Here is a 16,119-nt window from a genome sequence, read left to right on the forward strand (position 1 = left end):
CTTTAAGCGTCATTATGGGACCCATGGCGCCTTCGCCTAGAAGGGCCTGCGTCTCGAGTAAGAAATTCTGGATCGTGTCACTGTTTGCGCTTTTGCGCTTTTTCTCGACTTCCATGGCAGGGTCCGGGTCTTGTCTTCGGTGTGTTTTGTTGAGCTTCGCGGGCGTGCACTTTGGGACATTGACGAAAGGGGCGCTTGCGATTTTGATCGAGCTCACGATGGTGTTCTTGAGCATCGCTCAAAAACTACAGAAAACTGAGAACATACAGAAAACTTATTTTATTGAAATAGTAATAGGCATGAACATAAATGCAACCATTCTAGAGAATTTAGAGAGATACCGGAACACAGCTAAATTAAATTACAAGAATGACAATACAATATTTATTACATCAAAACAAACACCTTCAGAACGCCCAGTAAGTCCTCTACTCCTGTATGTACACACAAGGACTTCCGAGTCCGGTTTAGAGATGTGAAGGCCTGAAAAAAACACTGCAATTTTGGAAAAAAAAAAACGGTTTTTTTTTCTCGTTTTTTTTCAGACGAGAAAAAATGGAAAGAAACATCAAAAATTTCACAATGCAATTTCAAGGTTTTATGATTGCTTGCTTTTAGTTTAGGTTTTTGTTTTTGCGTTGAAAACCATTACAGCGTGCATGGTTGAACGATTGGAGAGCAGTCGTAATAGCCGGTGTCAGGTAGTCCTTTTAAAACGTTCGTTCTGCGAGTGCGCGGGTTGAAGGCTAGGTCACATATAAGATCCAGGCTTGACTTAAAAACACCCTAATACTTGAACTCACGGCTGAAGTAGAACAAAATGGCTGCAAATTCTACAGCGCTACGCACATGGCATAAATAACATAGGCTGCTGTGCACGTAAGCGGTTTTAGCCAAATACAAGCCTAGCTTCTTGATTTCCAACGTAGCAGAGTACAGGACATCCGCAGGAATTTGGTCCAGGACAGGGGTCTTCAGCGAAGCACGTGGCCCCATCTACCTAGTGGCAAGGCCTTTGCACCAACCAGCCGCTAATTCATCTGGCTTGCCGACTGCTGCAGATACCACCATCATCCGCCGGCTGCGAACGAAACTGGTCACGTTTCGGAAACGTCCATACAAGGATTCGCAACAGGCTTTCAGGGAAACGCGTTCGAAAGCTTGTGTATGTGCAGTCGAACCTAGCTGTGGACACAACTGCAATCCATGCTGCTGCGCGTAGTGCCGCATCCAGCGACAGTGACTCTGAGTCCGATATGAAGTGACTTATAGATCAGTTTACATGTTCCCTTTCTCGGTGCAATAGAACAAGAAGTTCGTTCCACAAATACGATATTTATATCTCCATATTCGCCTCAACAGCAAATCATTATCTTCTCGGTGCAATAGAACACGCTTCACAATATGACATCTATAACTTCATATTCGACTGAACTTCGCAGCATCGCAGCATTATTATTGATCGTTGTGCTGTCGCAAAGAAATCTGTTTTTGTCCCGTTTTGCAAAATTTCCAATTTTTCATGAAAAAAACCTGAAAAGAACGGTTTTTTTCATGCCATTCAAAATTTCTTGAAATTTTACATCTCTAGTCCGGTTAAAGCAAATGGAAGTGACGGGAAGGCAAGTGTAGTTAAGTGTGGTCTAGACATAAATCAAGAGATTTCGAAGTTCGTGCAATCGAAGCATTGGAGCTTCCAAATTTATATAAAAATATTTAGTGAGCTAGTTTCCGCTGGAAAGATTGCGGAAACAGTTTTTTAGAATACAGAAGGCGTTTTATAAATAAATTCACACCACAGAATACGATGACAGGCGGAACACGTAACTCCAATAACGAAGACATTAACCGGGAGAAATCAAAGCTAAATGCCGTGTGAAGTTGACGGCAAATGCATTACGGCAAGTCTGTACGCGACAATGCGCCAGGTACAAGTCCCGCAAATGCAACCTGTCTGGGAACGCGGCCTCACAGAGCTTGACCCTACTGTTCTGACCTGGGTGCCAATGATTAGCTTCTCTTTCGTAATCCTAAGAAACTTCTGCGTGGTCAACGATCGCCTAATGACAATGCAATCATAGAAGTGGTACGAAGGTTCCTGCAGCACCGAGAAGTCCCCTCTGTTGTGAGGACAGCCACATAGATTAAATAGAATTAGTGTGTTGTAGTAATTGTAGTGTTGTAATTGTTGTAGTGTGTGCGTTGGAGTGTTGTAGTAATTGCAGTAGTTTTCTTCGACAATTTTGTTTTCGTATTCAGGTGGACAACCTATTGGCGCTTGTAAACGAATTCAATCTATCAGAGTTTGTAAAGAGCAAAACTAGAACCCTCAGTAAATGCTAACAGTAAACAGTAGTTTGCTTTCAACAGATAGTACTGCAAGGCATGAGTGCATAGATGTTTCCATTTTATATGTCAAGTGGTTTTTGATATGTCGCAAATTACAACCCCCGACCATCTCATGACGCTCCAGGAAGGGATATCCGCGGGGCAATATCAGCATACCTACCCTTCCCCCTTTCTCCGTTCTTTTGGTGCGCCCTCCCCAGACGTAGCCACCAATAAACGGTGGATCTTCTAGATCCCTGAGATGTGTCTCGCACAGAACGTACACATGCATTTCATCGCACTTAACTGCTGTTCTATTTCTAACCATTTCGCTCTCTTTCTACCCCCTTGCTTGTTTATGTGACTCATCCTGGTGTTATTTTTTTTACAGTTTTCTTCCTGGCCATCTTAGATGTGATTTCTTGGGCTCAGCCTCCATTGTTACGTCTTCTTCATCGCTTGCACGTACTCCTACGCCTGAAGCGTCCGTGAACCGCCTAAAAAAGCTACTACCCTACCTGCCAGGCGCCAGCCGATCTCTGCTCACACACTTCCACTGAAATAGATGTCATCTCGTGCAAACCCTCTGCCAGCTCCTGCTCCACACAGTTCCCTGTTTATGTCTCTGGCTTCGAAGCCTTTCTCCAGGCTTAACTTCCTTATCTCTCGATTAAAAGTGACCACGTCTTTCGCAACCTCTTCGTTCCGTCCTTCCACCTCCGGCACTGTGCACACCACGATCTGCGCTTACTGTGCTATCGCCCTTACACCATCCACTCCCTCAGATAATCTTTTCACTACTTGTGCGGCGTCACCATTCAGGACATCATTTAGCTCCGTCGCTACCACTACCAAATAAACTGCGCCCTGCAACATTCTCCGAAACTTTGCTTTTCGTCTCTATCCGCTCCGCGTTCATTGTGCTCCCTGGGAAAATCTCGACTGATACTCCCCTATCATACTTAGCGCCCGCCATTATAGCTCATTTGCACCTCCCCATGCTTGGGTCACCAGCGATAAGCACTCGGGTGCTCTCTACTTCCTTCACAACTTCCGGTTTCTGCTTCGTGTTATCAGTGACCTCATTTCTGGGATTTACTTTGTTTCGTTCCTCTCCATCGCCTCCAGACTTTCTAGCTGCCACCTGTGAATAGCTGTCCCTGTCCAAACCTCCTTGAAAGATGTCCCAGTAACGCCGCCTGAGGTAAATAAAGCGGACTGTTCTTTGTAAACAGCTAATAACTAAGATTTGAGGTCATGATCTTCACAGCTTTGCTGGAAAGTGCCACTATAAATGTCACTTTCTGTTAAAAAAGAAAAACACCCAGAGGGGGCACCCAGGTTTCAGCCGGGGACTTCTAGATCTGCAGGCGGATGCTCTACCATCGAGCTGTGATTTTTTATTTAATACCTGATCTTCAACACACCACGAAAGCAGAACACTGACAAAACAAAGAAAAAACCCATCAGCCTTTCTCAGTCTGTCGTGAATCTGCTAAAATTTTCTTAATGCGATCAAATCATCAAAAAAGCTAAGCCAGTCAGGCGGATTGGACTTAACCAGATGCACTTCTCTGATACACACGGCACAATACAAAATTTTCTCTTTCTCGCACAGATTGAATGTTGACATCGGCATGCCGCACCTGCATTCTTGTCCTCCACAAGCTGTGAAGGCCCAAGAGCATTATTAGGTCATAAGTTGTTCCTCCTGTGTTTTCTGCTGGTAGAAACCTTCTTCCGTACGGAAGTACGGAGAGTTTTTTTTTTTTTTTAACGGTGCCCTGGAGGACGTCACAGAGAAATATTGTGTCCCAGCTATAAAAACGTGTTCTAGTGTTTCCGGCTTTTTACAGAGTAAGCAGTTTGTTGTCCACGGCACGTATATTTCTTTTCCTTCAAGCCAAGTTCTGGCAGGGAGTGTCCCTGTGTGCGATTTGAAGACAGTTTTTAAGAGGCGGTTTAACGGGCACGTTTTGAAGCGATAGTCTCACTACGCCAGCCACTTCGCCTCGTCGAGCATGGTCGCACCTCGGCCGTATGCCCGTGGCTGCAACTGTGCGCCGGAGACGCTGCAAGAGCCGTTGCCTAGCAACCGCCGCATCTGCGCTTCGCCGCTCTGCCGCGCCATCTGGTATGACGTTACCTAACTGCATAGGCAATTGGTTCGCGGTGCCTAAATGTGTCTTCGTTTCATATATGAACTATGAAAGGCCGTGATCAGCCAAGAGAACCTAAGAAAGTCCAGGGTCAGCCAAGATAAACAAAGCCAGCCACTGAAAGCTTGGCCATAGCGAAACTAGGCGTTGCCAGTGGTCCGAAGCTATCGCTTCCAACCAGGTACAACCAGAGCTAAACCACAGCCAATTTTTTCACTATCTTCAGAACATCATGCCCCGCGGCCTGCACGATATTGTGCGCGGTACAGGGGTATTGGAGTTAGGGTGTCAACCATGTTTTGTATAGTTTTTTCCTAGATACCGTACCAAGGTACTCCATAGAAAATCGCAAGTGCAACAGTTGGTATGCAAGCACAACCTCGAACAAGCACCAGTAACAGCACATAGAGATCCTTGAGCAGCCGAGACTATGAAACCTCGAATGTGTTTCCACAGGCGCGATTGCATGACTGTCCGTATGAAGGCATGATTTTGGTGGCGTGGGTACATGAATCACAACAAGACTTGGCGTAGAAATAAATGTGCCAGGCCAAGACCCCCGCTTTTCACAGGGCGGAAGAAACTGCATCATCTGGACTTCTCCCACTTTGAAACCTAAATGAAGTCTGCAAACACACGGTGAATTTTCCGCACATTGACTCTCGGCACGCACAAAACACTCATAACATACCAAATTTTGGACACCAGAAAAACGTTGCAGACAGTGGCACGTGTAAAAATTGACAATTGTCCTCCCTCCTATCCACGCTCTTTTACTTTTGCCCGATTCGTTTGCTTATTCCGGTAAGTCTCAGATTCGCGGTAACTGTCAAAGGGTACTCCTAAATTTTTCCTTGCCACCACCGACCAATGCATCTGAGCAGAATTTTCAGGCGTGGAATCCCAGCTTCCATGCCAGATGCCGGAACTCAAGCCTCGGCATCAACTGCAAAAAATCCTGCTCAAATTCATTTTTTGCTAAGCTCTGGAGGGCAAACAACTCCTGAAAATACCCTTTGAAGGCTGCGTAGATTTTTCCTTTTTGATCTGTTACCTCATTATTGCACATGGAGCACTTAATTTCTATGCTGCATGCGTGCCTTTTTCATCGGATAGGGCCCTTTATGTCGGCGCCTTGCCTGCCCAGAGCGTTTCGGCCCTCGTTCTAATCACTGCCGCTCAATACCTGTCACTACTGATATCGTCGAGCTTGCTTTTTACTTCCCGTATTTCTTTATGGTTTATGAGGTTTAACACCCCAAAGCGACTAAGGCTATGAGAGACGCCGTAGTGGAGGGCTCCGGAAATTTCGACCACCTGGGGTTCTTTAACGTGCACTGACATCGCACAGTACACGGGCCTCTAGAATTTCACCTCCAAAGAAATTCAAACGCCGCGGCCGGGATCGAACCCGCGTCTTTCGGGTCAGCACCAGAGCACCATAACCACTGAGCCACCGCGGCGGCCCGTATTTCTTTCGTGAAGCATTCTGGTTGATAAGATTCCAGTTCAGTAAGGTACTTAAGTTCATCGCATAATTCTTTTTCTTGTTTTCTTTCGTTGTACGTCGCTACAAAACTTATCTCAGTAGCCTTTATTTTTATTAGTTGAATTAAAATTTTTCTCATTCCGTGGCATAATTTGTCGCGGCGACCAGCAACTTTTCAATTTCCTCCACCACGACAATTTCGAAAGCTTCGTCGTCCAGGAATTTTGTATTTAGTATCCAGGTCTGCCAGTTAAAGCGTGTCTTCCTCTCCTTATTCCCTACTGTAGTTAATACGAAGCAGTGGTCACTAAAATGGATCGGCTTAACAACGTAGCCAGTGGACAGTGCAGCGAGCTCCAAAGAAACATACACCCTGTCCAGTTTCGCATTACTTCCACGCTGGAAGTGTGTGAACAGTGGGCGTACACCGTCCTTTATAACACTATCTAGATCATCTAGGTTACTTTCTAAAACCAAGATGTTCAACAGTTGGGCACTTTTGTCACGCACAATGTCGCAGTTTGCTCGGTCTGCGGCCTTACAAACAGATTTAAAGTCCCCTAAAAAATCATTTTTTCACAACGCAAGTACATCTCAAGCTATTGGAAAGAAATTTTACGCTCGCATTCAAAAACTCGAGAATAAATACATACTACACGCCAGCATTTATCAGAAAAAGAGAAATCAACAAGTAGCCGCCCGCTCCGACAGAGAGTGACAGACTCTGCGATTATTTCCAAATTATTTCTTATAAACAAAGCACATCCACCAGATAAACCGATGGAGTGACATACGCAGATATCATTCTGAACTCGGAATGGTGCTACCATTCTGTCCGTTAGTCCCTCGCTTTCAAACTTTGTTTCCTGGACTGCCACCAAATCAAGCTCATTTTAGAGGAAAAGATGGCTGGGTTGGCACTGCCTCCTCCTTGCACCCAGTACCCGGACGTTCAGGGTGGCAATCCGCAGAGGATTTCGTAGTTTAAAAGCCATCAGTTGGAGTTAGCAACCAGCAAACCGGGCCCACCTCTGACTCGATGATAGTGTAAACCTTACGTGCGTGTCCTTCCTTCTGCCATCTTTCGAGAGGAGTCGATCAGTCGTCATCACAGCACCGCACACATGAGCCACAGACACAAATGCTGATGCCGCGCCGTAAAACCTTGCCGAACACAGGTAGGGCACTACGACGGCGGTTTAGGCGCTGGCCGCGGTTCGGCCCATTCATTCGGCCGCGGCTCGAACGACGTCCGCCTAACCGCCGTCACCTTTGAAGGTGGCTCCACAGTTGAGCAGTCTTCCGGGCTCCCTTTCGCCGCATCGGTGTCATCGCGAGGGCGGGCGCTTGGCAGCCTGGTTGTTCACGACATCTTCGCCTACATCCATGTTGTCGTGCTGTTGGCTCTGGGTGATCACGGGTACACTATTGGTATTGCTCATAGTCTCCTTTGAACTGGTAGAATTATCCGCCCCCGAAGCATGTGCCTTCGGCGCCTCGGCTGTCTTCTCCTTCAGCTCTGCGGTAGGCTCGACAGGCGGGGCTGACGGTACCTCTTTCGAGTTGTTGCCTCCGCGACCTCATCGGCCTCCGCTTCATCTATCGATAGCTCGGATGTATCCCCGACACTCACCACTGCTACAGCAGTGGCATACAAGTGCGCCAAAAGTAAGACGGGGCACGTGAGCGGTGGCCGAAGTGGGAATAACTGCATGCCAGCGCGTTCTATCAGCAGATGTGCAGCAGAGAACGAAGGGGTGTCGGCACATCCGGCCGACCAGACTCGATGATCTTATGCTCGCCTTATCGCCGACACCAGCGAAGCCGCGCTGCTGCCATCACTGCTCGCCAGAAACGCTCGCAATGCTCCCATCAAGAGTTTATTCTTTTCCCGGATCGTGCAGAAAAGCTGGCCTTGGGCGGCCTGCGCTTTCTGCTTCGTCAGGAATGGCATCATTTTTGAATCTGCGTGACCGTCGTGGTTTGCGCTTCACTTGGAGGCCAGCTTTTTGCGCTATGGAATGCAAAAGCTAGTGCATCGGTTTGGCTATTGCGGTAAAAATTTTGGTTCGCTCAAGGGAACGCGCAAAAAAATGAATAGCGTGCGTGTATTTCAAGTAAACAGCGCAGCACCAGGGACAAGAGAGAAGACGGGACAGGCGCTGTCTAGCAACTGAAGGTTTATTGCAAGGAACACAAAAAATATACTCTCCTAACAACCAGGGCCCCGCCGCAGTGGCTCAGTGGTTACGGCGCTCGGCTGCTGACCCGAAAGACGCGGGCTCGATCCCGGCCGCGGCGGCTAGAATTTCTTGAGGGCGAAATTCTAGAGGCCCGTGTGCGGTGCGATGTCAGTGCACGTTAAAGAACCCCAGGTGGTCGAAATTTCCGGAGCCCTTCACTACGGCGTCTCTCATAGCCTCAGTCGCTTTGGGACGTTAAACCCCAACAAACCAACCAACCAACCATCCTAACAACCAGGAGCACGCATGATCTACCCCAACGACACTGATAAGATGTCAAAATCAGTCATGATGGTCAAGATACGATATTTCACAGTCATGAACGAGGACGGATGGGGTGCTTACGCATGTGTCGCGGTTTTTGTGAATATGAAATGCTTCGGTGATTTCCCTAGTTAATCTATTCTTGTGATTGTACAAGATCTGTGTGTCGTTAAAAAGTGGAATACATGGTTGGGCAGCAGGCGCGGAGGTGTTATGACGACATTCTTTGTTGTGCAAGGCTAGATTTGAGGAAGGGACCCCTTTCAAACAGGTGTTGTTGGTTTATTGGTTGGTTTATTGGGGTTTAACGTCCCAAAGCAACTCAAGCTATGAGGGACGCCGTAGTGAACCGCCGCGGCCGGAATCGAACCTGCGTCTTTCGGGTCAGCAACCGAGCACCATAACCACTGAGCCACCGAGGCGGCTAAAAAAGAAAAAAAAATGGGGGGGGGGGGGGGGAGAGAGGACTTTGTGATAAACCTGAGCGCATTAACAAGTGTGCCTGCGGCACAAATGAGTCATGCTTTTTTCACCGAACGTTGGCGCCTAGTTTTAGGTGAACGCTTTGTATTCATCATCATCATCAGCCTGACTACGTCCACTGCAGGGAAAGGCATCTCCCATGTCTCTCCATTTAACACTGTCCTTCGCCAGCTGCGGCTACCGTAACCCCCACCTAACTTTCTGGCGCCCCCCAGTGGTTGTCCTGCCTTCGCATTACATGCCCATGCCAAAGCCCATTTCTTCCTCTTGATTTCGACTAGGATGTCATTAACCCGTGTTTGTTCTCTCACCCACACTGCAGGCTTCCGATCTCGTAACGTAACACCTATCATTTTTCTTTCCACAGCTCGCTGCATGTCCTTAACTCAAGCTAAACACTCTTTATTAGCCTCCATCTATTAGTAGTCCGTGTAAAATGCAGAACCGATGACAATCCGCAGATCGTCGCCGTGTCGGCACGCGTCCGCTGTGCAAGCAGAAGCGTCAAGATCACCAGAGCTAAGTGTTCCTACACGGAGGGAATGTCAGAAAAATGGAAGCACGACTCGAGTTTGTTGTTGCATTGTTAAGGCAAGCAGTTTTGAGATACCATTGGATAACGCTGAAACAAAGCTAGAATGGTTCGCGATGGCATCGCTTTCGACCGTCGTGTGCTTGGATTTCAGTTCAGCCAGATGAAACCCAGTAGAATTTACATGTGGCCATCACTTCAATCACCACGCAACGTCAATGTACACTATAGCCAAACGGGCGAGTTGGTGGTACATATTGAATGCCAACAGCGCAACCGACGCAGACAAAGTAGAAGAAGACACAGGACAAGCGCTGACTCACAACTGAAATTTTATTCAAGGAAAGTAGTACATTTTATAGAAAAAGTGGCCAACTTATCAGCTAGTAAACACAACCCATGTTTCTACGTGGCATCAAGGTATGCAACCTCACTGTCATATAATGAAATAGATGGCTTACTGACGCATAACCTTGTTTTTTTCCTCATGTGATATGCTTCCATAATCTCACGTGTTAATCGGGACGGGTGTTTGTAGAGGATATCACAGTAAGGCAATGAAGGAAAACAAGATTGGCAGTCTCGAACATGGTCAACTAGATTATTAGATTTGTTAGCTTCCAGATTATTTGCATGCTCTTGATGCAACGCCCCGTCTGCCCGATATATATTTGTCCGCATGACATTGGGATTTTGTAAACTACCTCTTCTGCGCATGGCACATACATTGTTTCGTGCTTAACCCCACAAGTTGTTTCAGATTCTTTTCGTTGCTCAGCCTTTTTTTCCCAAAACAGCACAAACCTTTTTAAGTTTCTTGGGTGCGGAAAAAACCACCCCTACGCCATACCGGTTTGCCACATTTTTAAGATTATGTGACAGGCGATGTACATAAGGGAGAATGGCAAACTTTTTTCTTTCCTTCTCTTTTCCCGGACTAGGCACCAAATATGGATTCTTAAGCTTTCTGGCTACCTTGTTACAGCCCAATAACATAACACCGTCCGGGTATCCAGCTTCCTTTAACCTTTTAACTTGTTCATTGAAGCTATTGGTTGCCATATGGATACAAGATTTTGATAATGAGGACGAAAGAGATGAGACAGCAATTCCTGTTTTAACTGTTTTCGAATGATGCGATTTATAATTTAACAGCGGTTTTCCCATCCTTGGACGATATTCCCAACAGACGTGTCCCGTCTCCACCTTCAAACTCAGATCTAAAAATTGTAGCTTGCTACCGACCGTGACCTCAGTGGTAAACTCGAGACCTAAAGCATTTTCTTTAAATACTTTTAGTACATCAGTCATGCGCCTAGAAAAGTTAGTTTTTTCTACAAAAATTAAGAAGTCATCGACGTAACGAAAAATGCGTGACGCCAATCCAGACAGATTTTCCTGGATGCCACGATCAACAAAGGACAAAAAAATATCGCTAATCACTGGTGCCACTCTAGATCCAATGCAAACACCCGCTTTTTGGGTATACAGTTTACCGTCCCATTCAACGAACATTGACTTTAAATAAAAAGACAGCAGCTCAAGAAAGCTAGCCACAGAAATGCCACACCCTCTAATAAACTGTTCTTCATCATTGTCAATTGTTACACATTTTGAAACCGCCTTCATCAATTCATTGTGAGGGAGGGAATAGAACAAATCGACCACGTCAATACTGAACACTGTACATGAGCCTGGATTATCATGTCGCAGAAAATTTACCACACTTTCAGAGTTGCGGACTCTGAATGGGTCCTTAATGGCCAAGGTAGCCAAATATTTCTGCAAATACCCTGAAATTTCGTACTGCCAAGTGCTCCTCTCAGTTACAATAGCCCGAAATGGCATACCATCTTTGTGCGTTTTCGCTGAGAAAAAAATTCTTAAACTAAGTCCTTTTGCCTTGTTGACACTTGCTTTAAGCCGGTCCAGGTTCATACCCTCCAGCAAACGCATAGCTCCCGGTTTCGAAAAAACCAGGAAAGGTGAAAGCCGGAGCTATGCGTTTGCTGGAGGGTATGAACCTGGACCGGCTTAAAGCAAGTGTCAACAAGGCAAAAGGACTTAGTTTAAGAATTTTTTTCTCAGCGAAAACGCACAAAGATGGTATGCCATTTCGGGCTATTGTAACTGAGAGGAGCACTTGGCAGTACGAAATTTCAGGGTATTTGCAGAAATATTTGGCTACCTTGGCCATTAAGGACCCATTCAGAGTCCGCAACTCTGAAAGTGTGGTAAATTTTCTGCGACATGATAATCCAGGCTCATGTACAGTGTTCAGTATTGACATGGTCGATTTGTTCTATTCCCTCCCTCACAATGAATTGATGAAGGCGGTTTCAAAATGTGTAACAATTGACAATGATGAAGAACAGTTTATTAGAGGGTGTGGCATTTCTGTGGCTAGCTTTCTTGAGCTGCTGTCTTTTTATTTAAAGTCAATGTTCGTTGAATGGGACGGTAAACTGTATACCCAAAAAGCGGGTGTTTGCATTGGATCTAGAGTGGCACCAGTGATTAGCGATATTTTTTGTCCTTTGTTGATCGTGGCATCCACAATTTTTAGATCTGAGTTTGAAGGTGGAGACGGGACACGTCTGTTGGGAATATCGTCCAAGGATGGGAAAACCGCTGTTAAATTATAAATCGCATCATTCGAAAACAGTTAAAACAGGAATTGTTGTCTCATCTCTTTCGTCCTCATTATCAAAATCTTGTATCCATATGGCAACCAATAGCTTCAATGAACAAGTTAAAAGGTTAAAGGAAGCTGGATACCCGGATGGTGTTATGTTATTGGGCTGTAACAAGGTAGCTAGAAAGCTTAAGAATCCATATTTGGTGCCTAGTCCGGGAAAAGAGAAGGAAAGAAAAAAGTTTGCCATTCTCCCTTATGTACATCGCCTGTCACATAATCTTAAAAATGTGGCAAACCGGTATGGCGTAGGGGTGGTTTTTTCCGCACCCAAGAAACTTAAAAAGGTTTGTGCTGTTTTGGGAAAAAAAGGCTGGGCAACGAAAAGAATCTGAAACAACTTGTGGGGTTAAGCACGAAACAATGTATGTGCCATGCGCAGAAGAGGTAGTTTACAAAATCCCAATGTCATGCGGACAAATATATATCGGGCAGACGGAGCGTTGCATCAAGAGCATGCAAATAATCTGGAAGCTAACAAATCTAATAATCTAGTTGACCATGTTCGAGACTGCCAATCTTGTTTTCCTTCATTGCCTTACTGTGATATCCTCTACAAACACCCGTCCCGATTAACACGTGAGATTATGGAAGCATATCACATGAGGAAAAAAACAAGGTTATGCGTCAGTAAGCCATCTATTTCATTATATGACAGTGAGGTTGCATACCTTGATGCCACGTAGAAACATGGGTTGTGTTTACTAGCTGATAAGTTGGCCACTTTTTCTATAAAATGTACTACTTTCCTTGAATAAAATTTCAGTTGTGAGTCAGCGCTTGTCCTGTGTCTTCTTCTACTTTGTCTGCGTCGGTTGCGCTGTTGGCAGTCAATGTACACTCGCCGTCAAAATTAAATGGAAGTCGACTTCGTCAAAAAATTTTAATTTCTTTAAATCTAAAGCATAATCGTAAATGCTTGTTTGTGCACAGTGCAATTCGCAAAATCACAATTAGGCTGCACATATGTGTTCAAGGATGCATGAATTGAGGGGCCAATGATTAAATTTTTTCGTGAATAATGCCTTCCATTTACTTTTGACAGCACCCGTACGTACACTCGTGTGTGGTCTTGTTTAGAGCGCTGGAGAGGTGTTCTGCGGAACAAATCATAGCTCTCAAGTGCTGTGCTGAGGGTACTGTGCTCGTTCCTTTCTTTAATGTTTATGAAGGGTAACGAAGTGGATTTCAAAAGAACGCAAGCGTAGCAGGGGGCGCCAGAAAGTCAGGTGGGCGGATGAGATTAAGAAGTTTGCGGGGATACAGTCTCCGCAAATGGCAAAGGACAGGGTTAATTGGAGAGATATGGTAGAGGCCTTTGCCCTGCAGTGGGCGTAGTCAGGCTGATGATGATGCTTCATCGCTAGCCGTGAAACGCAGTACCTCTGTAAAATTTCGCTGCGTTTCCTCTGTAAACGTTGGGATGGAAGCAAGGACAAGATCTATCGATGCGGCTCGACCCCTTAAAGGGGTCACCCCGTATCAGCATCACCCCGGGGAGATATAATCGCAAACAGCCTTATCCAAGCGGTGGACACCACATCGGCTGGAGAAGCAGCTATCGCGCTAGCGATATCCAAGAATGGCGAGGCAACGATTATGTCCGACTCGCAGGCAGCGGTACGCAATTACCCCAGGGATCGCGTGGGCCCTCCGTGTTGGAAAATTTTGGAAACGTCTAATCCCTACATGTCTAGATCTTTTGGACGCCAGGGCACCTCTCAATGACGGGCAATGAGGCGGCCAACGCAGCTGCTCGAGCTCTCCTCCTCCGAGCATCTGGCACACAACCTCTTTCTGACAAAATTAACAACCCCTCACCCTTACTGAACTAGGAGGAAATTACCGAGTATTATAAGTTCATAAGAAGGAAATGTAGTCTTCCTCACAAAATACTTAGCAAATATGAAGAGCACATAATAAGGCGACTACAAACTAACACTCTGCCCAATCCGTACTTAATGAGTGAATGGTACCTAGACACATACGATTCGTCCTACCCCTTCTGTGGAACAGTTGGGCAGACAGTTTGGGAATGTCAAGAAAACCCAGACTCGGACAGCCTTCACGATCCGACATATGAGTTCTCGGAGGCAACGCTTCATAGCCACAGTCCCCTATTCCAGAAATAGCTGGTTGAGAGGGACCGGATTATGATGGTCATTGGTTCTCCTACTGAACTTGGTAGTAGTAGTGGTTTTATTGGTACATTTCATATGGAAGGTGCGGCATCTGCTATCGCTGCTGGAAGCACCTGAGCTGGGGCAGCGGAAATAAAGGATAGCAGGCAGTGTGTAGAAGTGAAAAGAAAGAGGTGAGGGGATAGCAGAAAGGACAGGGGGAGGGGTACACTGACAATAAATCTATTTACATTATCTACATGATAAATATAAACATATATGCAGGTCGCACGCGCGTGAGGATCTGCTACTGAATTTTTTTTAGACAGCCCCCTATTATTTTCGATACGCGGTGCCTGTACGCCCACGGCTTTTAGACCGACGAGCTGTATAGGCCGGAGCAGGAGGCGATAATCCCATTACACACGCCCGAAGCCTTTCGCAGTGCTTCACAGGCAACAAAATGGCGGCCGCTATGACGTCATTGCTTAAAATCCAGTTTTCTACGCCTGTGTCGTGTTTCGCTTGTTTTTTCGAGCTGCTGAATATGCACTTGCACAGTTTTCCGTTCTCCGCAACTACGGGCCAAGTTCAAAGAAGGAAAAAAAAAGGCGCAAAATAGGGGACACCCGGGTTTGAACCGGGGACCTCTCGATCTGCAGTCGAATGCTCTACCACTGAGCTATATCCCCGGCTATGCGCCAACGGTTTTTCGACCGGCGAGCTGTATAGGCCGGAGCAGGAGGAGATAATCCCATTACACGCGCCCGCAGCATTTCCCAGTGTTTCACAGGCAACAAAATGGCGACCGCTGTGACGTCAGTGCTTAAAATCCAGTTTTCTACGCCTGTGTCGTGTTTCTTCTGTTCTTTCGAGCTGCTGAATATGAACTCGCACAGTTTTCCGTTCTCCGCAACTACGGGCCAAGTTCAAAGAAGGAAAAAAAGGCGCAAAATAGGGGACACCCGGGTTTGAACCGGGGACCTCTCGATCTGCAGTCGAATGCTCTACCACTGAGCTATATCCCCTTTTTTTTTTTTATTGCCTGACTTCGGCAAGAACCACAGTACACAAATACACTTACAGAGCGCAATGAGCAATAATTAACAACACTATCCGCCCGGGGGTGCGTGGCTTCATCATATTAAAACTCCTTAAGCGTCACCAAAGGCTCGACTCTTTCGAGCCACTCGGGAGCTTCAGGAGCAAGTTTCTGAACTTCAATATACTTATGCATGCACTCCCGAAAATAGATCCGTGCAGGCCGTGCATCAGGATCGCAATGATATCCTGCCATTCTGGAGCGCCAAATACAATGGAGGCCCATTAGCATAATGAGGTCGAATGGTGTCCCATCCTCACTCTCCACAGGCAAGTACCGAATACCATGAGCGTCGAGCGGAAATTCCTTTTTAAAGTCCGTTGCAAAATGTCCCAAAAGTATACCCCCTCCCAACAGTGCAAAAAAACGTGGTCTATTGTTTCTGGTTGTTTACAAATTAAACAATGTGATCCCCAAGGTAGAAATAACTGCTTCCTTTCCAAGAATTCCTTTACTGGTAGTGTTCCGGTATGTAATTTAAAGAAAAAAGTTTTTGCACTTGGCGGCACCTGCATCGCCTTCACACGCTTAAGTACGTCGCGTCCCTGGCCTCCATTGTATAAGGCCCTGTACATAGGTTGTGGAAGAACTATATCGCACAAATCTTTATACAACTTCTTCCTGCTAACAGAAGATAAATATTCATACGAAAATCGAACAGACAGGAATCGAACACTCACGACAACCTCTCTAAAGTAACCAAA

At 46.1% G+C, this 16,119-nt stretch overlaps 2 non-coding genes across 2 annotated transcripts; both read right to left on the reverse strand.

Annotated features, from left to right (window-relative positions):
• Positions 1–14,933: 14,933 nt before the first annotated feature.
• Positions 14,934–15,005, reverse strand: TRNAC-GCA (transfer RNA cysteine (anticodon GCA)). Its single transcript has one exon. It is a non-coding gene; the product is annotated as a tRNA-Cys (tRNA).
• A 264-nt stretch (positions 15,006–15,269) lies between these two features.
• Positions 15,270–15,341, reverse strand: TRNAC-GCA (transfer RNA cysteine (anticodon GCA)). The gene has a single exon. It is a non-coding gene; the product is annotated as a tRNA-Cys (tRNA).
• Between the last annotated feature and the right edge of the window lie 778 nt (positions 15,342–16,119).

This window comes from Amblyomma mixtum, chromosome 4 (genome assembly GCF_055824585.1).
Source record: "Amblyomma mixtum isolate Tamu chromosome 4, ASM5582458v1, whole genome shotgun sequence".
NCBI lineage: Eukaryota > Metazoa > Arthropoda > Arachnida > Ixodida > Ixodidae > Amblyomma > Amblyomma mixtum.